The sequence below is a fragment of the Portunus trituberculatus genome, chromosome 17 (assembly GCF_017591435.1).
Source record: "Portunus trituberculatus isolate SZX2019 chromosome 17, ASM1759143v1, whole genome shotgun sequence".
NCBI lineage: Eukaryota > Metazoa > Arthropoda > Malacostraca > Decapoda > Portunidae > Portunus > Portunus trituberculatus.
Genome location: NC_059271.1, coordinates 31,327,274 through 31,355,024, shown reverse-complemented (window position 1 = coordinate 31,355,024; position 27,751 = coordinate 31,327,274). Strand labels below are relative to the sequence as shown.

The 27,751-nt window shown below is 41.8% G+C and overlaps 1 protein-coding gene across 5 annotated transcripts in view; it reads right to left on the bottom strand.

Annotated features, from left to right (window-relative positions):
- The window catches only part of LOC123504716 (protogenin B-like), a 283,603-nt gene that overhangs the window by 218,567 nt on the left and 37,285 nt on the right, over positions 1 to 27,751 (bottom strand). The window contains exon 1 of one of the 5 annotated variants that reach the window (XM_045255460.1): positions 26,751 to 26,771. The exons of the other annotated variants lie outside the window; for them this stretch is intronic. The gene's annotated coding sequence lies outside the window, so the exon portion shown is untranslated. Of the gene's footprint in view, positions 1 to 26,750; positions 26,772 to 27,751 lie in introns of those variants that run through there. 5 annotated transcript variants of the gene reach the window in all.

Genomic DNA, 27,751 nt, shown 5'->3' with positions numbered 1-27,751 from the left:
CATGGGCTAAATTCCATAAGAAATATAAGAAACGATGAATGTGTTTCCTATCTTGCTTTGCATTTTGCCGAAAGAATATAATCAGTATCTCAAGGGATTCAGCCTAGTGAGAGGAGAATTTCGGCACCATCTGGGACAAGAGAGCGTCATTAACTAGGAAATGATCACATCGGAAGAAAATAAGGATTGACACACTCTTCGGTGAATCTGATGGCTCATTTCCCTCACAAATATTGATCACACTCAAGACATTTTGAGGGTTATCAATAACTAAAATATCGTTGCTAGTGAGGCTTAAAATCTTGAGGGCAGCCAGCAAGGAGCAGCCCTGCCGGGCCTCCAAGAAGTTATCGACAATTTATTCAAATGGAGTCAAGCGTGCACAATGGAATCCATTGCTTTCATAATATCGTGTAATGGAATTCTGGAACTTGAAAGAGACACGGAAAGGAATAAACACGATATGAAGAGTTTAATAAAGAACCATGAAGAAGCAGTGATAATTAATTAAAAATTATGACAATGATCATTACGTATTGTACGCGTACTATTGATTGTGAAACAAAACCATAAAAAATTAATTACGTGAACCTGTGTACTACATAAAATTGGCTAGTAACAAAATAACCTTCAAATATATAGCTGAGAACGCAGTTTTGAAAAAAAAAAAAAATCGTAAGCATGTCTTGAAACTTCGTCCGGAAAATCAGTAAGAAATGGAGGTTTCCCATTCTGACATAATGCCAACAACATACATGGTAATGTTATATAATGCACAACAGGAAAGAGAGAGAGAGAGAGAGAGAGAGAGAGAGAGAGAGAGAGAGAGAGAGAGAGAGAGAGAGAGAGAGAGAGAGAGAGAGAGAGAGAGAGAGAGAGAGAGAGAGAGAGAGAGAGAGAGAGAGAGAGAGAGAGAGAGAGAGAGAGAGAGAGAGAGAGAGAGAGAGAGAGAGAGAGAGAGAGAACAGACATGGTAATGTTATATAATGCACAACAGGAGAGAGAGAGAGAGAGAGAGAGAGAGAGAGAGAGAGAGAGAGAGAGAGAGAGAGAGAGAGAGAGAGAGAGAGAGAGAGAGAGAGAGAGAGAGAGAGAGAGAGAGAGAGAGAGAGAGAGAGATTCATGGAAATGCATTGCAAAGAACGACAGTCTAAAAAAAAGCAGGAAATAAGATTAATAACATACGGAAATGCAACTTAACTGTTTGAAATAGAGGCAGTGAAGCAACAATAACAGAAAACCTGCCATGACATAAGTATATACATATTCAAAGAGGAACGGAGAACTAATACTTGACATAAATTCATTCAATAAAACACACACACACACACACACACACACACACACACACACACACACACACACACACACACACACACACACACACACACACACACACACACACACACTTCTACTCCACGCACAACAGATGACCACGCATTCACGGTCGGCAGGAAGAGAGAGGCGGGCTCGCGATAAGGCCCCGAGCTGTAAGGCGGAGATAAGGCACCAAATAACCTGTTGGGAGTCTTGGCGGGAAAGAACGGACGCGCCACGCCGGAAAGAGAGGGCAGGGAAGACAGAGAGAGAGAGAGAGAGAGAGAGAGAGAGAGAGAGAGAGAGAGAGAGAGAGAGAGAGAGAGAGAGGTTTGTTATGGCTTTCTACACCTTCTTAGCTATAATTGTTAACTATAAACCCGAACAACAAGTGGAAGTGTAGTGAAGACTTGGGAGGCTGCGAGTCAGAAATGGAGGGCACGTACATAAGGAAGACAAGGAAAAGAATGAGTGTGTTAGGAGGGCAAAGCAGTGTGACAAAAATGAGGAACTATCATAGGATGCAGATAGTGTAGAAAAGGAGTGTGTGGCATAGAGGAAAGATAAGGAGGGGCAGTGGTAGATAGGGGAGAGAGCCAGTGGTAGGAGTGAAACGGCCAGAGGAGAAAGTGTGGTAGGAAGGAAAAAACCACAGACAGTCACCAAGGCGTCCTGACTGGCGCGTGAAAAGGGCGGGAGGCGATCACAGCAGGGGAGCGGGAGGAGTCAGGGGATGAATGCAAAGAGAGAGCGAGAGAGAGAGAGAGAGAGAGAGAGAGAGAGAGAGAGAGAGAGAGAGAGAGAGAGAGAGAGAGAGAGAGAGAGAGAGAGAGAGAGAGAGAGAGAGAGAGAGAGAGAGAGAGAGAGAGAGAGAGAGAGAGAGAGAGAGTGTGTGTGTGTGTGTGTGTGTGTGTGTGTGTGTGTGTGTGTGTGTGTGTGTGTGTGTGTGTGTGTGTGTGTGTGTGTGTGTGTGTGTGTGCATATCAACAATTACACTGATAGACAGATGAGACAGACAGCTTGAGGTGTTAACAGTACTTTTCCATAAATACAGTACACATTAACTACTTAACTCCTTCAATACCATGACACGTCTCCATATTCATTCTGCTTACTATTTGGTGATTTTATACAGCTTCAGAAACTCTTTTGGGGAGATTAAAGTAGTGAAGACTGTGGCCATTAATCTTCTGACCTCCATATTGCAATTAAAATCGTTTAATCACACCCAAAATTCAAAATAGAAATACGTTCCAGTACTGAAGGGGTTAAGCTGTCAGGAAATCCAGACCATTTATGCATTTCACTCTTTGTTAGGAATTTTTGGTTAAGGATGTGATAGTAACTTCATATCCAAGGCAAGTCGAACTTTTTTCAGTGTTGCTTTATAATTCTCTCTCTCTCTCTCTCTCTCTCTCTCTCTCTCTCTCTCTCTCTCTCTCTCTCTCTCTCTCTCTCTTTCTGCTTTGATATTTTGACGCAACCCCACACACACACACACACACACACACACACACACACACACACACACACACACACACACACACACACACACACACAGACACACACACATACACACACTGTGAAACTCAACTGCTACCTTTAGTAATCACGGTTAGTAAGAGAACAAATCAGTATCTTCACATCTTCATCCAATGGACAGAGAATTTCTGAAACATGTTTTTAGACCGATTTCTTTCCACCTTTCACGTTACCATATTCATGTTTCGTTACAAATAAGGCAACAGCATTTAATGGTAGTTGGAAAGTAGTATGGGGCGGAAATATAGTGTAAGATATACCAGTAGTAATGAGCGAGAGACAAAAGCATGAAAAGACACATTGACATCAAACTGTAGAACACTAATAAGGGAGGCCCACTGAAGCCAAGCACACATTTGTTTACCAACTTGTCTGGTTGCCTGTAAAATATTGTCGGCTTAAGTCGTGAGCCGCTGCGTCAGACTTTCTTGCTATAAATCTTGCAGGCACATTATACAAGGCCAGTTTACCCTTATCGTCATAAATACGTCCAATGCAGTGGCCGGCGCAGTGAGGGGCCTATCTTGCTGAGTTTATCAAGGTCACTTACATGTTCTCGCGCGTCTCAGGTCTCTTAACATACCCACTATCCTCAGAAAATTTGTGAAGAAACTGCTCGACATAAATTCTTCAACTCAGACATAACGAAAACAAACGGTGGTCATGATGGAGAAAGAGGGGAGGGAGTGATTGAGGGAGGGAGGCGAACAGGGAGGGAAGGAGGGAGGATAGTTACCAGGGACTACCTAAAAACAAAATCAATGTGTAACCATTCTGGACCACGAACTATCATCAGGTGGGTTACTTAAACCTTCACAAAGCTTCATGCGCGCAAACGAACGAAGGCAGGCACACACACACACACACACACACACACACACACACACACACACACACACACACACACACACACACACACACACTGCTGGATAACTGAAATGGGCCGAGAAAGACAAGTTGAGGTGTTAACAATACTTTTGAGTAAATACAGTGACATAAACCACTTAACTCCTTCAGTACCATGACGTGTTTCCATATTTATTCTGCTTATATACACACAATCACACACACACACACACACACACACACACACACACACACACACACACACACACACACACACACACACACACACACACACACACACATAAACTTCATTAAAAAAAGAGAGTGAGTGACACACAATCCAAGGACACAGCAATGACTCCGTGCATTGAACCCAAACCTCTAATGCCTTCCTCGCTCCCTCTATCAACTCCAACTTTTAATAGAGAAGTCATGCCAAAATAATCAAATAAATCAAACAAATCTAATTTCCTCTTCCTCCCGGAACTTTCTTTTTCTGCCAGTCCTCTCAATAACAATCACTGAATTGACGATAACTTGAAAATAATTGGCTTCATCATCCCTATTGCTGGTAATAGACACTGACCACCTCCAAACTTGATGGAGGGCACCACAGTGACCCGGGAAGTGACGCTGTGGCCTCCTCAAGGGACCGCAGCGAAACAATACACCCAAGAGTAGTCTATTCACTCTCACCACGTCTCACCAGCCTCATAAATTAATGTCTTGACATCTCCCTCTTAAACGAGTTCAGATCATATGTAGATACAAAATATAGAAGCAGGAGTTCCAGAATTTACCAGAGAAAGAGATGAATGGATAAGAGTACTGGTTAACTCTTGTATTAGACCGGCGGACAGAATAGGTCGTGAGATAAATAAGAAAGTCTTGTGTAGCGAGGTCGCGGAGGAAGGGGAGGCATGCAGTTAGTAAGATCAAAAGAGCAATCGGCATGAAAATAGCAGTAGAAGATAGCAAGAGATGCAACATGGTAAGAGAGGCTGAAGTCAGTCAGTCTGAGGAGAGTAGTTAATAATATGAAAAGCATTTCATTCCACAAGAGAGCAATATGAGCAGATCATCCCAATACATGTGTAGAATACTCTATGTAATTTATGATCCTATTTAATAATTTAGAAGACTGCTTATAATACAATAGTTTCCACAGGAATATGTCGCTGAAGATGAAGTGGGTGGTCTCCAGAGGTCAGGGTAATGAGGAAAAAATGTAGCGAGGTGATAAGTGATGAAAGATTCAAACCCGTGAAGACACGACGAAGGTCAACAACCTTATTTTTATGAGGATCCGAACATCGTAACAACCAAATTGCCCAATTGTGGCGAGAAGACGAGTCAAGGACCATGTACGTACGTGAGACACACACACACACACACACACACACACACACACACACACACACACACACACACGATCAGGTTACTCAAGGCATACAAGGCGTTCCGATCAAATTTCTGAGACATGTCTAGGTCATAGTTTACATGGGGGTGTGCCTGCTGAACACAATATTTAGCAGCGGAAACATGATCATGATCACAATACGCCCACGGGCATATGTCGCTAGCCGTGTTCAGGTTACAATTCCGCTGCTACTACTCACTCAAGCTGGTGATCTGCCGGGTCTTCCTTGACGCGTGGTTCCGAAAACGTGAAATTTTCTGCTTCTGAGTTCTGGAGAGAGAGAGAGAGAGAGAGAGAGAGAGAGAGAGAGAGAGAGAGAGAGAGAGAGAGAGAGAATCATATAAAAGAGAAGTGATGGTGAAGAGAGCGTGACATCCATACTTCCTAACTCCCTACATTTCCAGGTTTTATCCTCCAGATCGCGACTCACACCTTTGTTTGATGCTCAGAAAATAGTGTGGTGGTGGTAACTGGCAGCTGCGGGACATTGAGGGAAGGTGTTCGGTGGCGTTCATGGCAACAGTGATGAAACCTTGGTAGTACCGTTTAATGCAAGTCAGCGTCGTGTTTTTCTTTTTATTGTGGTGTTGTGTTGTAGAGGTGTGGAGGTGTGGCAGCGATGAAGTTCTATCACGCTTGTAGCTAAAAAAAAAAAATATCTGCTTTATTTGATCTGCTGTGAGCTTATGGTTTTATTCATCTGTATATAAAACAAAACATTCCATCAATCGCTCATAGAATGTGCAACAAGAGACTTAGCTTCTCTAGTTACCAAGGCGCTAAAAACACAACTTTTTTTTGTGTTCCAATAACCATAAGATTCTCGTAAGTGTGGCTAGAAATCAATGGTGAAGCTTTACTCCCTTCAATACTAAGAGACATTTTTACCTTAAGATTTGTGTACGATTAGACCATTTTATTGACATTAGGAAGGATCTATGGAGATCAGAAGATTAATGGTCACAGTCTTCACTATTTCAATCCCCCCACATAAGTTTCTGAAGCTGTATAAACTCACCAAGTAGTAAGTAGAATGAATATGAAAACCCGTCAAGGTACTGTAGGGGTTAAAGAACGTTACAGTAAAGTTAGGTGGCAAGTCTTCCTCTCCCCTTCCCCTTCCGCAGCATATTATTGGTATACGTAAGGACAACCCTCTCACTCCTTTCCCTCTGAACGTTTATTGCAAGAAATCATTAATCATTGGAGGAGTTTGTGTTTGATTACTCGCTACTGAGTGCCACAGCCCGGCTTTGCTTCCAGGACATCATGAACAGATTCTTGCAAAAATATCACACACATAACACTTAAGTAGAAAAAAATGTCAAAAGATATGATAAAAGATAAGTGCATATGTAGATATTTCTATGTATAATGAAAATTAGAAACAAAATCACAGTATGCTGATCTCTTCTCCATGGTCAAAAATTCTGCCAGATGAAATGACACTGTTTTTGAGAGATTGCTGCATGCGAGGACCATAGTTTGCCCTCGTAGATTTTATGGCATATTTAGACCTCATAAACATGTTAACTATAATTTACAAACTTTTTGCAGCGGCAGAAGGCACATTTGCATAAGTCACTTATTGCGGATGTTTACATACCGGGAAGGTTGCACTGCTATCTACTGGCTTACTGACAGCACCTGCTACGGAAGTGACGCCAAATGGAGAGACACCAATTAGTCACAACACAAGCCTCTCTTCAATTGATCTACACAATAAATTGATCAAATATAACCGATTTTTGAATAGGCGGGTAGAAAGCTTTTATCTGTAAGTTTTCTTAGTATTGAGGTGATCAGGGTGCCATTACTGTTCTCATTTCACACTCAGCATTCGGGAAGCCACCGCAGGAGGACGTGGGAGTCATGCAATAGTCTTAGTTTACGCGATCCGCGGCAGCAATAGACAACATTACTTTTGTCAATGCATATTATTTCCTTCGTCTTCAAGATCGGTGCGATTGGAAGACCTTAAGTGCAGGAAATGACTTGTTAGAATGTGATAAACCGCCTGGATGATCTGCATTGTGTCGGGATCTGTGGGAGGCTCGCGTCACGCACCAATAATTTTCCCTTGAATTATGCGGTAACAATGGCCAATTTCCAAGAAGAATATTTCCTAATGATGTGTCTAATGTTGACGTTACAGCGATGAAATTTGTGAGAACATCTGTGAATACAACTGTGGATGTATTTCTAGATATGCTGTCCAAGTGCTCTGAATCCATTGTGAGAGGCAGGTGGTAATGCCTCGGTGCCCCGCAATGACACTTACTGATGCCACTGTGCATAATCGATCATTCATTGGCTTCCCTGCATACCAGCCCTAGTAGACACATCCATCATTCCACCCTACTCTCGCCAGGAACATTTCTTCTCATCCACTCCATGGGATTTAAGATGCTAAGCACGCTCCATCACCCGCAAGCACTATCCACTGCCCCCACCGCTCACTACTTCCAAAGCACACTGTTCGTTTCTCTCTCTCTCTCTCTCTCTCTCTCTCTCTCTCTCTCTCTCTCTCTCTCTCTCTGTGGCACCACCTGCACCACCACCAATGTTGTCAGCAATCATCAACGCCAGTACTTGCTGCCGCTTCACATTTGACAACTATAGTGATTCATATATACATGTATTATGATTACTTATAAGTCATCGAAGTAATCAGGGGAGCACAGTCTTTCTGGCGCCAGGTGAAGGTCCTGGCACACTACCGCCCTTCCAATTACATTCTCACAGAGGAAATATTCTCAGCGATGACAATGGAACTTCTACCGTCCGTCGTGTGTGGCGTCAAGAGTCCACTTTTATTAATATTTCCTTCTTGAATTGCGTGTCGGCCATGCACTTTATATAGGGGGATGGTGTGTGTGTAATTCACCACCACGGTCATCTGCTGGTCACCCAGCCAGTCTTCCCCATTACGAAGCGAGCTCAGAATTCATAGACCGGTCTTCGGATAGAACTGAGACCACAACATACTTCACACACCGGAAAAGCGAGGCCACAACCCCTCGAGTTACATCCCGTACCTATTTACTGCTAGGTGAACAGGGCCAAACATTAAGAGGCTTGCCCATTTGCCTCGCCGATTCCCGGGAATCGAACCCGGGCCCTCTCGGTTGTGAGCTAATTACTATACTACGCGGTGTGTGTTTCATTCTTTCACTGTTTGATCTGCTGCAGTCTCTGCCGAGACAGCCAGACGTTAACCTACGGAACGAGATCAGAGCTCATTATTTCCGATCTTCGGATAGGCCTGAGACCAGGCACACACCACACACCTGGACAACAAGGTCACAACTCCTCGATTTACATCCCGTACCTACTCACTGCTGGGGGTACAGGGCTACACGTGAAAGGAGACACACCCAAATATCTCCACCCGACAGGGGAATCGAACCCCGGTCCTCTGGCTTGTGAAGCCAGCGCTCTAACCACTGAGCTACCCGGCGTGTGTGTGTGATTCACTGTTTGATCTGCTGCAGTCTCTGACGAAACAGCCAGACGTTACCCTACGGAACGAGCTCAGAGCTCATTGTTTCCGATCTTCGGATAGGCCTGAGACCAGGCACACACCACACAGCGGGACAACAAAGTCACAACTCCTCGATTTACATCCCGTACCTACTCACTGCTAGGTGAACAGGGGCTACACGTCAAAGGAGACACCCAAATATCTCCACCCGGCCGGGGAATCGAACCCCGGTCCTTTGGCTTGTGAAGCCAGCGCTCTAACCACTGAGCTACCGGGCCGTGTGTGTGTGTGTGTGTGTGTGTGTGTTTTCGAGTGCACACGACCTCGCTTAAAAAGGCCCTGCAACTATAACAGGAGAAATTACACACACACACACACACACACACACACACACACACACACACGGTAGCTCAGTGGTTAGAGCGCTGGCTTCACAAGCCAGAGGACCGGGGTTCGATTCTCCGCCGGGTGGAAATATTTGGGTGTGTCTCCTGACGTGTAGCCCCTGTTCACCTAGCAGTGAGTAGGTATAGGATGTAAATCGAGGAGTTATGACCTTGTTGTCCCGGTGTGTGGTGTGTGCCTGGTCTCAGGCCTATCCGAAGATCGGAAATAATGAGCTCTGAGCTCATTCCGTAGGGTAACGTCTGGCTGTCTCGTCAGAGACTGCAGCAGATCAAACAGTGAATCACACACACACACACACACCACTTTCACATACTCATCCCGCCCTCGACAGCAAACGAGCAAATAAAGAAGAATGAATAACTCCTAAAATTTCAGCCACATCAGAGAAATAAAGTTTGCAACAAGTGTGTTTTACTGTTCACTAAAACTTGGTGTATGCAGTACGAATATATTCATGAATATTGTCTGCGATGTTTGCTTTCACTTCTTTATTTACATTTAGAGTAGCACTGTTTTCTGCATCTTAATTCATCTAAAACTGTCAAGAGTGAAAGAATAACAGAAATAACATAAAAAGAAAATGTTTCGTGTTTCTCTATCAAAAAAAAAAAAAAAAAAAATGAATAAAATAGTTGTTAGTGGTGTTGAGTGATTGTTTGTGTTTGGAGAATCTGTATGACTAAATAGAAGTGATAAGCGTTGGTTTCATGTTCCTCTTTCAGGTGTTGACTTTTTGCAGTGTGTGTGTGTGTGTGTGTGTGTGTGTGTGTGTGTGTGTGTGTGTGTGTGTGTGTGTGTGTGTGTGTGTTTCACTATTTGATCTGCTGCAGTCTCTGACGAGACAGCCAGACGTTACCCTACGGAACGAGCTCAGAGCTCATTATTTCCGATCTTCGGATAGGCCTGAGACCAGGCACACACCACGCACCGGGACAACAAGGTCACAACTCCTCGATTTACATCTCGTACCTACTCACTGCTAGGTGAACAGGGGCTACACGTCAAAGGAGACACACCCAAATATCTCCTACCGGCCGGGGAATCGAACCCCGGTCCTCTGGCTTGTGAAGCCAGTGCTCTAACCACTGAGCTACCGGGCGTGTGTGTGTGTGTGTGTGTGTGTGTGTGTGTGTGTGTGTGTGTGTGTGTGTGTGTGTGTGTGTGTGTGTGTATATATATATATATATATATATATATATATATATATATATATATATATATATATATATATATATATATATATATATATATATATATATATATATATATATATATATATATATATATATATATATATAGAGAGAGAGAGAGAGAGAGAGAGAGAGAGAGAGAGAGAGAGAGAGAGAGAGAGAGAGAGAGAGAGAGAGAGAGAGAGAGAGAGAGAGAGAGAGAGAGAGAGAGAGGAAAGAATGTAGATAAGACTTTTCCAATATCGTTTCTTGAATAAAATAAGAGACTAAAAAGAATGACCACTTCAGTTCTTGAGGTGTCTTGGTACTCGTCTTCGGCAGTAGTTCATGTCATAAGCAAGAGAGAAATAAAAAGGAAACAAGAGGATATTTTCAGGGTTCACCAAAGAGACAGTAGTCCCAGAAGAAACGAAATAAAAAAAAAGCCTGTGAGTGGCAGCTTGAAGGTATTTGTAGCACAGATATAATATGTGCTACAAGTCTTTGCAACTTCTCCCATATGTATTTCCAGTCGTCAAAGTTTGGTCCCATCCATCCACTCTTTGATCCCATCCTAGTCGCCTCATGAAGCACGCTGGTCCCTCCTTCACAAGACCTAGCTCGCCTGACATAAAACGCCGAGACGTCGTAAAGCTGACCATGAGACACATTACTAGCGTCAGTCTCCCGTTCGACATGAGTCTGGCACCCGGGTTGAGGCAGCACACTAAATTTTGCTGTCCAGAAGAATCAGAGGAAGGCAGGCAAACTTTGTGTTCTTTGTTTTCTTCCTCCTCTTCCTTTGTTCCCCTCTGTCATTCCATACTCTCGCTGCAGATATCAAGGTTGTTCTCATTCTACTATTCATTTTCCTCATCATCTTTAGTGTTAACAACCTCTTTCTCTCCAACACACAGTCTTTAGCCTTCATAACCGCGAGAGTAATTATTCACCTTGCGCATCACCTTCTGCACAAAACCACCATCACCACCTCCACCACCACAACCTTGTTTAATTTATTCATTTGAAAACCGTGTTACGTATTCGAAATTCACAAGGGTTTTTTAACTTGATAAATCCAGTGCAGGCCATTTTTTTTTTTTCCAGAAGTGTCATGAAAAGTTTTAATTGCATCAGTGAGCGCCGCTGAGTTATATATCTTGCCGCCTCGTTGAGCTGCGCGCGTCACCTCAGCATTCCAGGGCAGGGCAGCGTGCGTAGCGGTACAGGCAGCGGCACATCACCATACAAGCAAACACATCACCTCTCCTCATGTACTTTTTTTGTCTTGCCTGTGACACTAACACAGGCATACGTGTGTCTTTTTCATTGGTCGTATGGTGCATTAGCCTAAACACACACTTACACATAATCAGAGAGAGAGAGAGAGAGAGAGAGAGAGGTTCGCATTTTCACATTTTTTTTTTTTTTTATGGCCTATAGCGCCTGTAGGTTTACTTAAAGAATATGGAAAGCGCTATTCAGATTCCTCCCATTAGTGCCGCAGGCAATTTAATTTGTAGTGGTACCCATATTATGGTCTATACCACAACCAAGCGCATCTTTGGTGTAACCACCTAGATCCTGAGTATCATGGTGACATGTAGGTAACTTTAAACCCCTCGACAAATGGCAAAGTATCAAGGTGGTACGTGGTGGGATTCGAACCTACGAGTTGACGTCTGCCCGATCCCATAATCTCCACCTTATCCACTACGCCACCGCCTCCCTCAAGGGGTTGGGAAGGTTATGTGGTGTTACTCATTCGATAACTCCATATACTCGCTTTTCTTCTATTTATAGCTTATATTTATCGACGCGCGTTAAAGACAGCAGCCCACTATCCTAAAATACAGACACGTCCATGTTTTTGTAAGTCTTTGTCTGTATTTCTATTTCTGTGGCAGCAACGCTTAAGTAGTTGAACACCCTCGTCATTTTTGTGTATATCGTTTAAAGGTGAGAGATGTACGTTTGTTCCAGGCAGTGAGGTATCAAGTTTAAAAGCAGGATACACATTTTTCCCCACACATTTTATTTTACAATTCAACTGTTCCATAAGTACAGATATATTTTTTTTTTCGCTTAAAGTTGATGAGATGATCAATGTACGCGTGAAGCTGATGGAAGCATCGGTAGGGAAGTATGGCAACCCTGGTGACCCTCGTGCAGCTCAGATAAAACAGAACATAAGTGCAGATCAATGGCAATGCAAAATATGAGTTAATACTTTGTCCTCCTACTGTGATCGAATGTATGTGACTCCGTGTTGAGGGCAGGGTGATGGAGGGACACGTATGATGCGCACCAAGGATTTACAATAAACTGCCGATTGATATCAAAGGTTGTGCTAGGATCGATATCTTCAAAAAGAAATTAAAGACATATTTGTTCAAGGAAGTTTATGATTTTAACAGCATGGAAATCAAAGACAATTATAGATGCTAGTTGCTTTTGAGGGAGGCTCTGCTGAGCGCTGCCTCGCAGTGGAGCGGAGCCTTGAACAAATACCCCAAGTAACAAGTAAGTAACGTAAGATCAGCAGCTCACCTATTTTTGATAACAAATACACAAACAATTCAACTCATATTAATTCCTTCTGTACCATGACGCGTTTTCATATTCATTTTGCTTACTATATGGCGATTTTATACAGCTTCAGAAATTTATGTGGTGATTAAAATAGTGAAGACTCTGGCCATTAATCTTCTGGCATACATAGATCCTTCCTAACGTCAATAAAATCTTCTAATCATACCCAAAACTCAAGATAAAAATGCGTTCCAGTACTGAAGTTGTTAATAACACAGCAGATCTCCATGAAGTAAGGAAAAAAAAAAGCATTTTAAGGATCAAGTATTCGTCAAACTAAACAGGTTATAGAAAAAAAAGAAAAACGAAATCACGCCAGGGAATAAACAGTTTGACCTCAATGTGTGGGAAGGCCATGAGGGCGTTGAGAATACTGTAGTAGTAGTCAGTAGTGCAATGGTGACGCGGCGATGCGAAAGGTCAGAGTTTAATTGTAGATTATCTGTTTGTAGCCTTTGTCCTATATGTTCTTTGCTGCGACTGTTGGACTGACTGTCACTCTCATAATTTACACAAAAGAGGGAAAAGAGAGAGAAAGAAAGGAAGATTGCACATGAAAAACGAAGACCTAGAGAAAATGGGGAAGGAGGGAGGCTGGAACGAGAATGAGGGACTGAGAAAGGAAAGGAACTTGTTTGAGATAAAAAGAGAAAGGAGATAAACATAGTGAGGATGGCGTGGGCATCAGGGAATGTGTTGACTGGGAAGCATGAAGCGGAGGTGCCTCGGTTTTTGCTGTTTGATCAGTAAGTTATAACAAGCGACCACAGAACCGGCAATTGTCAAGCAGTTCACTTCCAGGCAATTTACTACTGGCTAAAGTACAATTAACCTATTTGTACCTCTCACATTTCTCCTCCTTCATCATTCTTTTACTTTCTTATGTTCCTTCTCGACGCCTATACATTTTCGTGCGTCTTCTTGTTCTATTGCTAAAGAATACCATCAACATTATCATCTGATTTTCCTCTTTCTGGCATCTTCGTTCCTAACATCTTTCTTCATCACTCTTGTCACCACCACCACCACCACCACCACCATTACTACCACCATTACTACCACCACTGCCAACACCACCAAATCATATTCTCACGACAGGCGATCCTTTCCATATATATAATTTTCCTGCCCCCCAAGATGTGATTCAAGTACAATGCATCATTCTCCCTGTGTACAGTATTCCCCTGTACATGACTCCACTCAACCTTCAACACTAGACGGCGCAGATTCTGAAGTCTGTTGTTCGTACTATTCATCATCATTTAACTGACTAAGAGCATCACACACTGTATACGCAACTTTCCAGGTTATTCTCTAATATTTCTGCGACTGATATTCTCAACTTCACAGGTGCATGTGTTTTCCGCCTGGTTCTTCTGTACAAAACAGTCTGCCTCTTGAACTTGCTCTTTTCATCAGTCTAATGTAAAACATGGCAAATATATTTCACAGTTTCACGGGCATTCATCAGGTAAACAAAACAAGAAAAAAAAAAAACACAAACCTGATTTTGTGTTCTCACTATCCAGTGTTGCAGGCAGGCAAGATGCAAATACCGAATTTTCTCACGAACTGTGATAGAATTAGTTAAAGCCATTTTTGATGTGCATTCATGTTTCTTCTCTCTAAATTCATTTTATGAAATGACACTTCTATTACTTCAAGTATAAAAATAATGTTCACTGTTTTATTCCCTAAAACTCGTTTATAACTTCGGTTTGGATTTAGTTTCCTGCCTCATCTAATCAATATGTTTAACTTGGACAAAGGATTGACGAGCATGAGACAGAAAGCCAATCTTGCACTCGTCAAACTCCATTGCGTCCCTCAAGCGACACAGGATGTGCTGAGGCCATATAGGGGGAAGGAGTGTCATTCCTGATCATCGGTAATCATAAATGATGAGAGATGGTTCGTTAGCTTCCAATGTCTGCAGCCGTGGTGTGCTTCTGTGGAACACTGAAACACAACAATTGCCTTTATTTTCTCTTCTGTTTTCAGTGTATACATTGAATAACTGCTACAAAATACCTTCGTTCTTCCATGAAGCTTTTTACACAATAATGTTCAGAACTTTGATGACATTTTTTTTGTGCGTGAGGACATGGGACGGTCATAATCAATCATAAAAACTGATCTACCTACATATGCACATAATTATGTTATTTTCATTAAATTTACCGTTCATCATATCGGGTATCAAAGGGAATTTTCTCGAATATGTAGATCTTCACATGTCGGAAACACTTCACGCATTATGAATGCGCCATTTGTTACGGCCCGCCCGTAACATACTCCACTACCAAAACCCTCCTCCGCTTGTTACCTCGTTCGCCACCTCTCCGCCTCCCCTTCCACGCCACCGTCTCATGAACCTTCCACGTCACCGTCTCATGAAGCCCCGCTACTATCCCGAAGTTGGATTCACGCGGCCTCATTCGACTCAACCGGAAGTGTTAAGCCAGCTCTTGGCTTTCTGGAAGTCAAGTCGAGGTCCAGGCCTCAACCAGTGAACACAACGCCTCTTGAGACTACCGTGGGATCAACCATCACCCAGCACTTCACCACTGCGACACCTCATAAGTATCACTTCCCCTCGTCCCGTGTTTTTCACATTGCCTCCATATAGGATTAGTATTATTGTTAGGTATTAAGTTGGGTTCTTTATTGTTGCATTTATTTCTGTGTTATATGTGTATGTCAATTTCATGTTTCATGTTATATCTATGTGGATGTCAGTTTCATGTTATATCTGTGTATGTCAGTTTCATTATGGGTTATCAAAATAGCTTTTTAAAGTGCCCCCTTTGCATTTCCTCACCAGTTGAACCTGCAGTGTTTTTTTTTTTTATTGTTATTGTTCACCGGCTCCCCGATGCCAATCTTACCCGTTTAACCGGTGAACGTAACACATTTCAGTAACTTGTTATTGCTAGCAACTATAAGGACACAAAATTTAAGAGTGATGTTAGGGTGTAAAGCTACGTAAGAGAAAACAGTTTTTGTGTGCAATTACGAAGCAGCAGCAGCATCATCAAGGACAACGTGGTATAATTGGACCTTCAAGACAAAGAACACCTCGTGACTCAGAGCGTGATCTTTCTGTTACCCAGGAAACCGCGTAGAACCATTGAAAACCAAGAGGATTTTCACCAATAAAACCATTACATTTCAGGCGAGATCACCCTAGTTGCTTTCATCGATGAGAGAGCGTGAAGCAAATCACAACTCCCATCACCGCTCTAAGCATTGCAATACCTGCCGATACACCACGAAATCACCATCTCCAATATACGGAAAGGAATATGGTTAAATTAGAGCTAAGCTACATGATTTTTTTTCTAACACACCAGGAAAAGACAAAGTTTGAGTGTCGCACTGAGAAAGTTGCAAGGATCCGCTGCGTTCTGAGTGCAGTCTTGTAGGTCGTTCTGGGGACCAACAAACCTTACCTGGCACACAAAAGGAAGAAAATACATCTCATCTCGGGAAGAGGACGCAGAGAAAGGAGAATGGGAAAGAGGAAGGTTATTGTGCGTTATATAAAAGAATAACCTCATGAAGTGGAACATGGTTATGGAGCAGTGCGGCATTCTCAGGAAAATACATTTCTGTGTTAAAGAATAACCAATGTACGAATATAGTTAGAATATCATTTAGAGTTTTCAGGAGTGCAGGATAGATAATAAATATATCTCGCTATAAAATTAAATTAAGTCTCATAAGAATAAACACACTTTTTGGATTGATATATAATTACAAAGTCAATATTCCTATTATTCTACTTATGATTTTATTATCTGTAACATTGAAGGAAAACTTTTAACAACACAAATTTTTCATTTTTTTTCCTGCAGGTGTTATACCCGTGATAAAAAAAAAAACGAAAAAAAATTCCACTCAAATTTTTTATATTATTATTGGAATATGTTGTTTACATAAAGTCAATTGCATGAAGTTTAAATAGTATTAAGAGTTCTTACATTGCAGCAGACATAAAAAAAATACTTTTCACTTTAAAACAAAATGAAAACTGAAATTTTGTTTTCGATTGATAAGCAAATTTTCATATAATAATGTTCTTGAGGTACAACTGATTCAATTATAGGCACACACAGGCTTCATGAATGTATAATAAAGTGAAATATGCCTTTGGACATTGATCAGACATTTGATACTCCATCCGAGGAAAGATACCAACAACAGTAAATTAAATCATGAACAGCCGTCCCTCAAGCCATGTCATATACTGGATAGTTTTTGCTACTTTTATTAATGCGGATCATACTGAGGGCATTCTTCAAACAATACTGTAGTACGTGCTATGACAAGATAAGAAATGTTTGGATAAATGAGTAGATAATCGAAAGAAGTAAACAGTCACACACACACACACACACACACACACAGAGCGAGCTAACACAACCTAGCCGAGTGTTGTTGGAAAGTTTGATCCTCACATGATTCTTCTTCTTGTTTATTTTTCAGTTGAACAATACATCCTGGTGAATTGTCCCTGAGGGCATGAACCCTTCACTTGCACCATCCCGCAGTCTACTGCGGCACTCAAGTTTACAGCCTCGCCTCCGCCAGGCCTCGTATCTCACCTGCGCGGGGTGGTGGAGGACTATGAGACGATGGAGAATGGAGACAAGAATCATAAAGAATCTTTTTTATGTTGAAGTATGCTCTTGCCATTGACATTCAGCTGAGACAAGAATGTTAAAGCTACGTTAATCCTCACAAAGTAGCAAGCAAGTCTCACTCGCTCGCCTCAAGCACTCATATTTCCTCCTACGCTTTAGTCTCCTCAGAGCACAATGCTTCACGGGAAACGTGCATCCGTTAGGCCAAGATGTAACACATGCGGTTTTCTTTCGTTACCAAAGAACACTTTGGGAGAAAAAGAAAGAGGAAAAAAATAGCTCGTGTCGCTTGAAGGAAGGAGCATAAGAGTACGAAAATAAGATGAAAGGTAAAATAAATTAAGGTCTTTGTGTGCCGTTCATCTCTCCCTTGAATGTGTGAATGTGTTTGTATCATCTAAGATAGCGAGATAAGACGGCACTATAGCCACTATTTAGGTTTACTGAAGAATCCGTGATTAACACTAGATGAATACAAACTACACACACCCACACCCACCCACACCCACACCCACACACACACACACACACACACACACACACACACACAAATCTTGGTTGCGTAATCGTTATAACATACACTATATGCCCATTATATGTCTTATTTTATTTTCCCGTTCATTGTTGATTAGTGCTTAGGCTTTCCTGGATATACCAGGCCTTTTTACATCATCAAAGTACGTCACCTTTCCTTTATCACACGAGCTTAATCCCTGCCTAGAGAAATAGAAAAACAATCTCATATTATTTCTATAATCCTCGCGTCATAAAAAAAAAAAATCCAAGGTTATAAAAATTCATGACAACGTACATCACCAGCCTTGTATGGACAACAGCAGCGCAATTGGAGCTTTGACAGACTTGGAAAAGCAAGGAAAATATACAGAAAGCGACATCCAATGATGCTACGGAGAGAGACGTCACCGAGCCTTGTAATGTTGAGAAAGTATCAGAGGAAGGGACTGAGCACCAAAGGAAGGCCGTGCACTCAATCTCGCCGTGCGCATTTTCGGGAATCTCTTACACACTTTTATTTGTATTTCCCGCAAATGAGTGAATCGCGCAGTGATCTTTTTCAAGAGCCAAGAAAATCAATAGTAGCCGCAAAATGAGCAGCGGCACGGCACAGTTCTAGCGGGCCTCGCCGCCAGCTTCTTGCGCTCCGAACCAAGCACCTGCCACCCACCTGAGCTGCAGTCGTCACCTAGCCAATTTATTCCACAGGAGCAGAGACAATTTTCTCCTCAAGTAAGCTTGCACAATAAGAGTAATAGGGCGCCGCCTTCCAGTCTGAAGGAGATTATATTGGTTTGACGATGAGTTAAGCTGAACTTCAACGTGTATTTCGTGTACCGTATCACCTGCTTTGATGGAGATCAGATTGGTAAAAATTTTCAATCCCTGCTCACAAAAAAAGACGCTAATCATTAAGGATGGAGTAACTATCAAGGATGTATTGAGGATGATACGTTACACCTTCAACACAGCAGAAATATTGAAAAAAATGGGAATGATACGAACAAAGAAATGCTAAGAGAAATATTATTTTTTGCTAGTACTACTAACTTCACATTATTAGCAACTAGAACATAAGAACATAAGAAACTAATATCATAAAAAAATAATGTAGTAGCTTTTCACTTAATATTTAGCAGCGTAGTGGTGTAACAGCATTCTTCACTTTGTGGTTCAAGAGACTCCAAGGAAAAAATAACCTCTTTTACTACAAGTTGGTTGGAAGCGACCCCTACACGGCGAGTGCTGAGCAGGCACCGTTAATTGAGGCTGATGGTCAGAAAAGCAATCCCGTTAATTGTCCGCCTTGGGAGGCACGTGGCGTAAAAGGTAAGCCAGTTCCTGCACAACAATAAACATTCTCTTCATTCCATTTTTATTTCCAAATATTCTATTTCTCCATACTTAGTGATACGCTTCCCTTTAACTTTTTTTTTTCATAAATTTTTTTTCGCCGAATAACCAGATCTACTTCCCCTACAACGATAAACTTTAGTAAACAGCTTTCCAGGGTGAGAATAAAGAATTGATTTTCACAACCCTTTAGACATGCCTTGTTTAAATGCAGCTATTTACCGCCGCACACCTGGCTGATGTGTTTGTTTGTTTCACCTTCTTCGGAGAAAGTACACACTACTTAATACCCAAACTTCTTCCCAGCCAACCCACCTCCTTATGAGCCCTCATGAAAACTGTACTCTTCCCGACGCCTCGTTATGGCATTCTATCTTCGAGCAGAGTATTCCGCCCCCACACTCTCCCTCCTCCAGCAACGTGGGAAGCGCGATAGGGTGCAGACATTCTTTTTGGCCAGCGGCAAGGTGGTGACTGAGGCCCGACACACGCACGCACGTCTACTTGGAGGGTCTTGGTGCGTGATGATGGAACCCTTGCAGCGACAATACTTTTATGGCTGCTCCTTCAATACATTTTCGGGAGATTCCTATGATGTGGAGCCGTCACATGGAAAACATTCAATATCAAACGCGAAAGAAGTGTGAAGGGAATGTAATTCTCGCCATGCGGTGTTTTATCAAATAAAAGAAATAAGATCTACATGTTTCATGCTACATTCAACTCCAGCTTGTGTCAATAAACGTAAGTGCAACCTGCGAAATGGACTGTATGCCTGAGATGAATCCCCTTTGCATGTGTGTGTGTGTGTGTGTGTGTGTGTGTGTGTGTGTGTGTGTGTGTGTGTGTGTGTGTGTGTGTGTGTGTGTGTGTGTGTGCCTCTCTCTCTCTCTCTCTCTCTCTCTCTCTCTCTCTCTCTCTCTCTCTCTCTCTCTCTCTCTCTCTCTCTCAAGACACGCGTAATTGACACTTATTGGCAACCGTACATCTAATTAGCAGTTTTTAAAGTTCCGTGTAGGATAAAACTATAATGCTGCAGTCTCTCAATGTTGCCTCTAACATTTTCCTGTTCTATTACCATTCATTAATCCTAACACCGACTTCTTTGTAACCTCGTCTTCTCTATCACTCTTATTTCCTTTGTCTCTTCGTAACTGGTTCACTGCACAAGCATACATTGTTTCCTTTGGTGTTGATTATGTGTATATATTGCCTATATTTCTAAACCGTTGTCTCTTGTTTTTTTTCTGTTACGGGGGAGGGGGAGGAGGGGAGGAGGAAGAGCTAGGGATAGTTAGTAGGAAGCAAAGGTGATCAGGTTCTTTGTGACGTAAGAGTCAGAGTAAGTTTCAAAGCATACACTCGTGGTAGAAGCATTTCCCTGTAGTAATAGTTCTTTCTACTCTCGTAAGTGGTTTTCTTCTAACCGATTCCTTCACCCTTTAGTTCATTTTTCTCAATTCTCTATTCCTTTAAATCGCCAACTTTTCTGATTTTTCTCCTCTTTTTCTTCTGTCATATACATGCTCCTTTTTTGTTTTGTTTTACTGTTGACGCCCCTCTTTTTACACTTCGTTTCTCGTCAGCTGTGGATTCTCGGTTCTGAAAAGATGTGCGCCATACCAGGAGGTCTTATCAGAAGGAATATATATGTTGTATTGATTGGGAATGTTTGGCGAGGTTGTTTATTGTTGGTGTGAACCCACATATGTGAGAGAGAGAGAGAGAGAGAGAGAGAGAGAGAGAGAGAGAGAGAGAGAGAGAGAGAGAGAGAGAGAGAGAGAGAGAGAGAGAGAGAGAGAGAGAGAGAGAGAGAGAGAGAGAGAGAGAGAGAGAGAGAGAAAGGCACACATACATACGTGCATGTATACATACATACATACATACATACATACATACATACATACATACATACATACATACATACACACACACACACACACACACACACACACACACACACACACACACACACACACACACACACACACACACACACACACACACACACACACACACACACACACACACACACACACACACACACACACACACACACACACACACACACACACACACACAGTAGTGTAGTGGTTAGCACGCTCGACTCACAATCGAGAAGGCCAGGTTCGAGTCCCGGTAAGCGGCGAGACAAATGGGCAAGCCTCTTAATGTGTGGCCCCTGTTCACCCAGCAGTAAATAGGTACGGGATATAACTCGAGAGGTTGTGGCCTCGCTTTCACGGTGTGTGTTGTGTGTTGATGTGGTCTCAGTCCTACCCGAAGATCTGTCTATTTGCTCTGAGCTCGCTCCGTAATGGGGAAGACTGGCTGGGTGACCAGCAGGCGACCGAGGAGGTGAATTACACATGCAAAGTGGATTAATCTCAGGCATACAGTCCATTTCGCACGTTGCACTTACGTTTATTGACACAAACTGGAGTTGAATGTAGCATGAAACATGTAGATCTTATTTCTTTTATTTGACAAAACACCGCATGGCGAGGATCACATTCCCTTCACACTTCCTTCACGTTTGAATATTGGATGTTTTTCAAGTGACGGCTCCACATCATAAGAATCTCCCGAAAATGCATTGAAGGAGCAGCCATAAAAATATTCCATCATCACGCACCAAGACCCTCCAAGTAGACGTGCGTACGTGTGTCGAGCCTCAGTCATGTATAAACAAATTCATAAGCACGGCAAAATCAAACACACCGACTCGTGGACCAATTTCTTTGCTGCTTTCCGGAAACTAAAACCAATATGGCAAAGGGATTATTGACAGGTGATTTGGTGAATGCAAGGTCCATCCAACCTCCTTCACCCAATAATGTTCCTTCCCTTCGAGATGCACAGACTCATCCACTGTTCGCACGAGTGTCAAATGAGGTCAGGCAGCAACTTCATTCGCTTCTTCGCTTCTCTCAGGCAGAAAAGAACTCAGCCTTACAGAACCGTTCGCGTTCGGTCATTTTCCTTTTTATACGCCGCCAAAAGCCCACTGCTTTTCTCCTGAGCATCTGGACTTGACAGGCGAGACAAGCAGAGGACGACCCCATGCCGCTCCAACGCTGTCTCACAATGCTGTCGGAAGAGAAGCAGAAAGAAGGGAGAATGGGGAAAACACGGAGGAGGCAAAGGCGAAGATGGAACAGATGGAGGAGAATAAGGAGATGGAGAAGGACAATGACGAGGACGAGGTGGCCAATGACACTAGCACCAAAAAAAGAAGACAATATGAACGAGAATAGAAAAATAAAAAAAAAAGACAACAAAAGCAACTGAAAACAGAATTAGGAATGATATCATACCGGCAATTCTTTGAAAAGGCAGCATAGTAGTGAGAATAACGAGCTTGATGTCAGTGAGCGATAGAAAACACTATGCGACTGACAGAAAAAGATGCGAAAACTAGCAAAGCAGTAAAAAAAAAGAAAGAAAGTGATGCGACAAAAAAAACAAGAGTGAGTCGGAAGGCACAATATAACATTCAGCTTCTTCGTTGTTGTCATGGAGAGAAATAGGTGCATATTTTGTAACATTCTTGCAATATTACATAACCAGCCGGATGTGACAGTGCTAGTCTTATTCAACGTGTTTCTTCTAGACTGCAGTCACCAGCAGTCTCACACCCGCGGCAGACAACAGGTTCATCTTCATTCACAGGCGGAAACAAGAAATTCCTCTCACGATTAGGAGCTGGGAGCCTTGAAAAACACAGGTAAAAAGAAGAAACAAAAAATGCATCGTCAGCCAGTGAGCCGCCTGAAAGCGTCACTTTATACACGGGCCATTAGTTATCACATGTAAAGGTATGATTCACGCCACGCGTTTCATTTAAGCATAACAACATCATTTTTGGCATATCATGAGGCAAAACCAAACTTTGATGGCCACGCGTGTTTTACCTTCCAATCTGTACGAGCGCATCCCTCAAAGGCAGCTTTATAGCACACAATTTCTTTAAAGAACAAATGCATTATTTTTTTCCTGGCTGTCAGTCATCATAAAATGGACAAATACAAAATTACAAAATTATGCAAGAACAGCCACATGCAGAGAGAGAAACACAGGAAAGGCAAATCAGCTTCTAGTGTACATAATTTTTCTTACATTAGAGTGTGACTGTCGAGCACATTGGTTATGCACATTCATGTCATTCTTACCTATCATTGAATATTCATAGCTCTTTACAATCTTATTCATTTTTTTTATATGCAGTCCTAACTATTCTTAATACAAATTTAATCAACCTTAGCGCTGTATCTTATTTACCACTCTTTTAATCTCCTACTCACATTTGTACTATTTGTCATATTTTCATTCTTGGACAAACTCATCTAATCATCTGATTTGTACATTCCTCTTAATATCATGCCCATAAACCTATTAATCTTATATTTACACTCCTAAGAGTTCCCTGAAGATGCTACAGAGAAACTGGCCGGGAAATAAACTCAATTCCTTACACCTGTGTTTTCCTCACACCTCCTCTTCCAATCATGCCTTGAATTTTCATCGGATTTCCAGTCGTGTTCATTTAGTTTTCACAGTAGTAGTGTTAAAAAAATTCCTTTTATTACAATCTCGTATACTGAAAGTCACTCACAACGACTCTTCACGATTCTTTCTCCTTGCCGTAACACTTAAAAGGAAAAAAGAAAAAAAAACATCAAAAGCGAATGAAATAGTTTTCACAACAAGAGTTGATTCTGCTTCTGGAAATATATTCTGCAGCTCCTGTCTGTCTGTCTGTCTATTTCTCTCTCTCTCTCTCTCTCTCTCTCTCTCTCTCTCTCTCTCTCTCTCTCTCTCTCTCTCTCTCTCTCTCTCTTTGTTATAATGGTGATCCGACAGATAACATTACAATACACAAGAATTCAGAAAGTAAATCTATAATATAATACATTACTCTTGATGTACGTACTCATCGATTGTTGCTGCCTTGTTGCGTAACTGCACCCTCTTTCCTCTCAGTGCATAATCAGCGCAATATGATACAATCTCTGGGATCGTTTGAGTTCTGGAAATGTTGTGAACAAAGGATTGAACGAACGAGCTGAAATATGTTTGTCAATGAAAAAAGTGTTTTGCAAATGACATTTAGGTTCTTTTACTCTTAATCTTGCTTTCCTCTAAAAATAGATATTCATTTTCATGTTTGATATAGCCCGTGTTACATTATGAAATAGTCATATATTTAATTATAGATACTCGGATTCAATGATGCCGCGGCTACAGAGATAAAACCAGAAAATATGATATAGAATAAATTATAGGAGATTTTTTTTTTTTCCTAAATGTAAGTGGTGACGAGAGCTTGATAAGATGGAGATACTTGGAGATTTTAAAAAGGTACGTTGCTCAGTGAAATTTACCACGATTACTGACAGAAATCTATATGCCCTGATTCTGATGTCCAAGGACTGCATGACCATAGTAACTTTCACAAGCAATCCTGTCATCTATAGGTACCTTTGAAAGCGCGTCAGTATGTGAGACGACTCAACCGTTAGCATCACTCCAAACTTGAATGTGGTGTGTGTGTGTGTGTGTGTGTGTGTGTGTGTGTGTGTGTGTGTGTGTGTGTGTGTGTGTGTGTGTGTGTGTGTGTGTGTGTGTGTGTGTGTGTGTGTGTGTGTGTGTGTGTGTGTGTGTGTGTGTGTGTGTGTGTGTGTGCATGACAGTATACACACAGCTTTCGAGATATAACACCAATGTCACTGTTTTGTTTTATTATCCTAAGTCCTTCATCTGTCTTATCTATTTATGGCAGATGTTCAAGTGTGGCACATGCGAGATCACATAATGTTACAATTGCCACTGCCATACCAACACTTATCACCTTTTCATGTTTTCAGGTAACATAAAAATCAGTCGGTACAACTTTCGTGTACTACGTTCTGTGTCTTATAAATATCGAAGCCTTTACAAATTTATTCATTACATAACATTATAGATTTTGCACTAAATCCATTCAAATTATGACGTGTTTGATTTTTACTTGTTTTTTTTTTCATTACGTTTTTAGCCCCTTCAATACTGGGACACATTTTTACCTTTAGATTTGTGTACGATTAGACCATTTTCTTATCATTAGGAAGGGTCTATGGAGGTAAGAAAATTAATGGCCAGAATCTTCACTATACTGATTCCCCCACATGAGTTTATGAAGCTGTATAAAATCACCAAATAGAATGAATATGGAAACGCGTCATAATACTGAAGAGATTAAGAAACTATCAGTTAAATCATCTACGGTTTTGCACTTATTTGCCGTTCCTTACCGACATTCCCGTTCCGTCCACGTGAAGTAAACTGGAATAAGATTACAAAATTCGTCGCGCTCAAAACTAAATCATTTCTAGCATACTAATATTTCAACAACAACAAAATTTTAAAATATATATAAAAAATGTTGAAAGGACATTTTTTCTCGCTGTCCACTCTGTGTGTGTGTGTGTGTGTGTGTGTGTGTGTGTGTGTGTGTGTGTGTGTGTGTGTGTGTGTGTGTGTGTGTGTGTGTGTGTGTGTGTGTGTGTGCGCTGTATGGTGTACAGTACATGTAATAGGGGGAAAAAAAAGCGTTAGGCAAGAGAGCAATGGGGTATTTTTATCTGGAGGTAAGAGGATGAGATTTCGTCTTTTCTTCCTTTAAACTTGGAGGTGGATGAGCATAATGTCACAGAGGGAGACGAATGGGAGAGTAAGGAGGAAAAGAAATGGAGGGTAAAGAAAAAGTTGAATGAAAATGGAGAGAGTGAAAACCAAATGGAAGAGTATAAAGAAAATGTACTTGACAAGACCGAAGATGAGACTAAATTGAGAACACGACCGAGGAATTCTTAGGAAAAGATAAAGGGACACGAAGACACAAGAACACGGAAAAAGGCTGAAATGGAAAGCTCTCATATCTCGTAACGTTTTAAGGACATCAAGAACTGTTTCCCTTGATTCTTACTAAAATTATCACGGTTAACCTTTAAAGTTGATGAGAGAGAGAGAGAGAGAGAGAGAGAGAGAGAGAGAGAGAGAGAGAGAGAGAGAGAGAGAGAGAGAGAGAGAGAGAGAGAGAGAGAGAGAGAGAGAGAGACTGTAGTATTATTTACTGATCCAGATAGAAAAAAAAGCCAAAGAATTCTACTGTTCTTAATACTGCCAAGTCATTGGTTAACTATACTGAAAGTCACCAAACACGGAAACGAGACTAAAGGTAATTACAACAAAAATCTCTGATACCAAAATGATGCTGTGATTTGCAGGGCAGTGGCGCTCTTCGAGGAAACTCCTTTATCACCGTCTATCCGTACAGTTCGGCTCAGACTTAGACGGGATTCGCTTTAGCATTATTCAAGTAGGCACCGATTCCATTCGCATCTCAAGAGTAACGCCATTCACAGGATACAATGGTGCTAGCCGCTCCATTTGAAAACCTTTCCTTCGTTACCGACCTTGAGCCACTTCCATTGAGGGCGCAGAGTCAACACGGCTGGCGAAACTTGCCCCTCTCTTCTCTTCTCACGGTACTCACACACACAAAAAAGACTCTTTACCTGTTGGGAGAAAAATAACTAATTTGAAACATTTATATACAATTTTCTCAATGAGATAAAACATGATCATTACAACATACTATATCATATGTATTGTTGTTGTATTCTTTATTATCAAATGGGATTATCACCACTTCTGCTGATTCATAGCACCCTAAGACTCAATCCACTATTGTTCCCTCAGCTGCCCCTAATCCCATTCCTCCGCCTTTCCTTCCTTCCCCTCTCTGTTGTCCAGTTGCTCCACAAAAGGTGGGTTGGTTAAAAAAAAAAAAAAGGTCTCGTCTTCTTTCTCTTTTGATGAACTACCCGATGTCAGCAAAAGTCTTTCCTTTGAGAGAGAGATGAGTCTTGTACGCAAGGCGAAGATTTCAGGCGAAGCTCGTCTCAGTTTGGCCGAGAGTCTTATCTTCTTTTTCCTTTCCCTTTCACGAGAAATGAGCTTTCACTGTCACCTATGAAATAATATGCAATACATTTCTTGAAAAAATAGAAAAACATTCGTGATAATGGCGTTATTAGAAGCCTTATGAACTCAGCTTATTCTAACTAGTTAAGAGACCCGTATTTGTTTTCAATGGTGAAAAGTATTTTGTTCATCACCAAATATGTGAGACTGGAAGTCAGCGACCCCAGAATAAGGCGGAGGCCCCAGTGGCGGCGGCATCATGTGCAGCAGTATGGAGGGAACAATGTGCTACATGTTACCTAAACGAAAACTGGTCCCGCACTCGTTCGTCAAAATAAGCGACAGACACTAATCTTCGGGAATGTGGTCAACGCAGACATCAGGTCTTGAATAATAATTGATGGGTTCAGACGCTCACCGCTGAAGGCCACGTCGTCTTAAAGCATCCAACCTACTCCGATAAGGCAGCGCGCAGCCCAACCATGTGTGA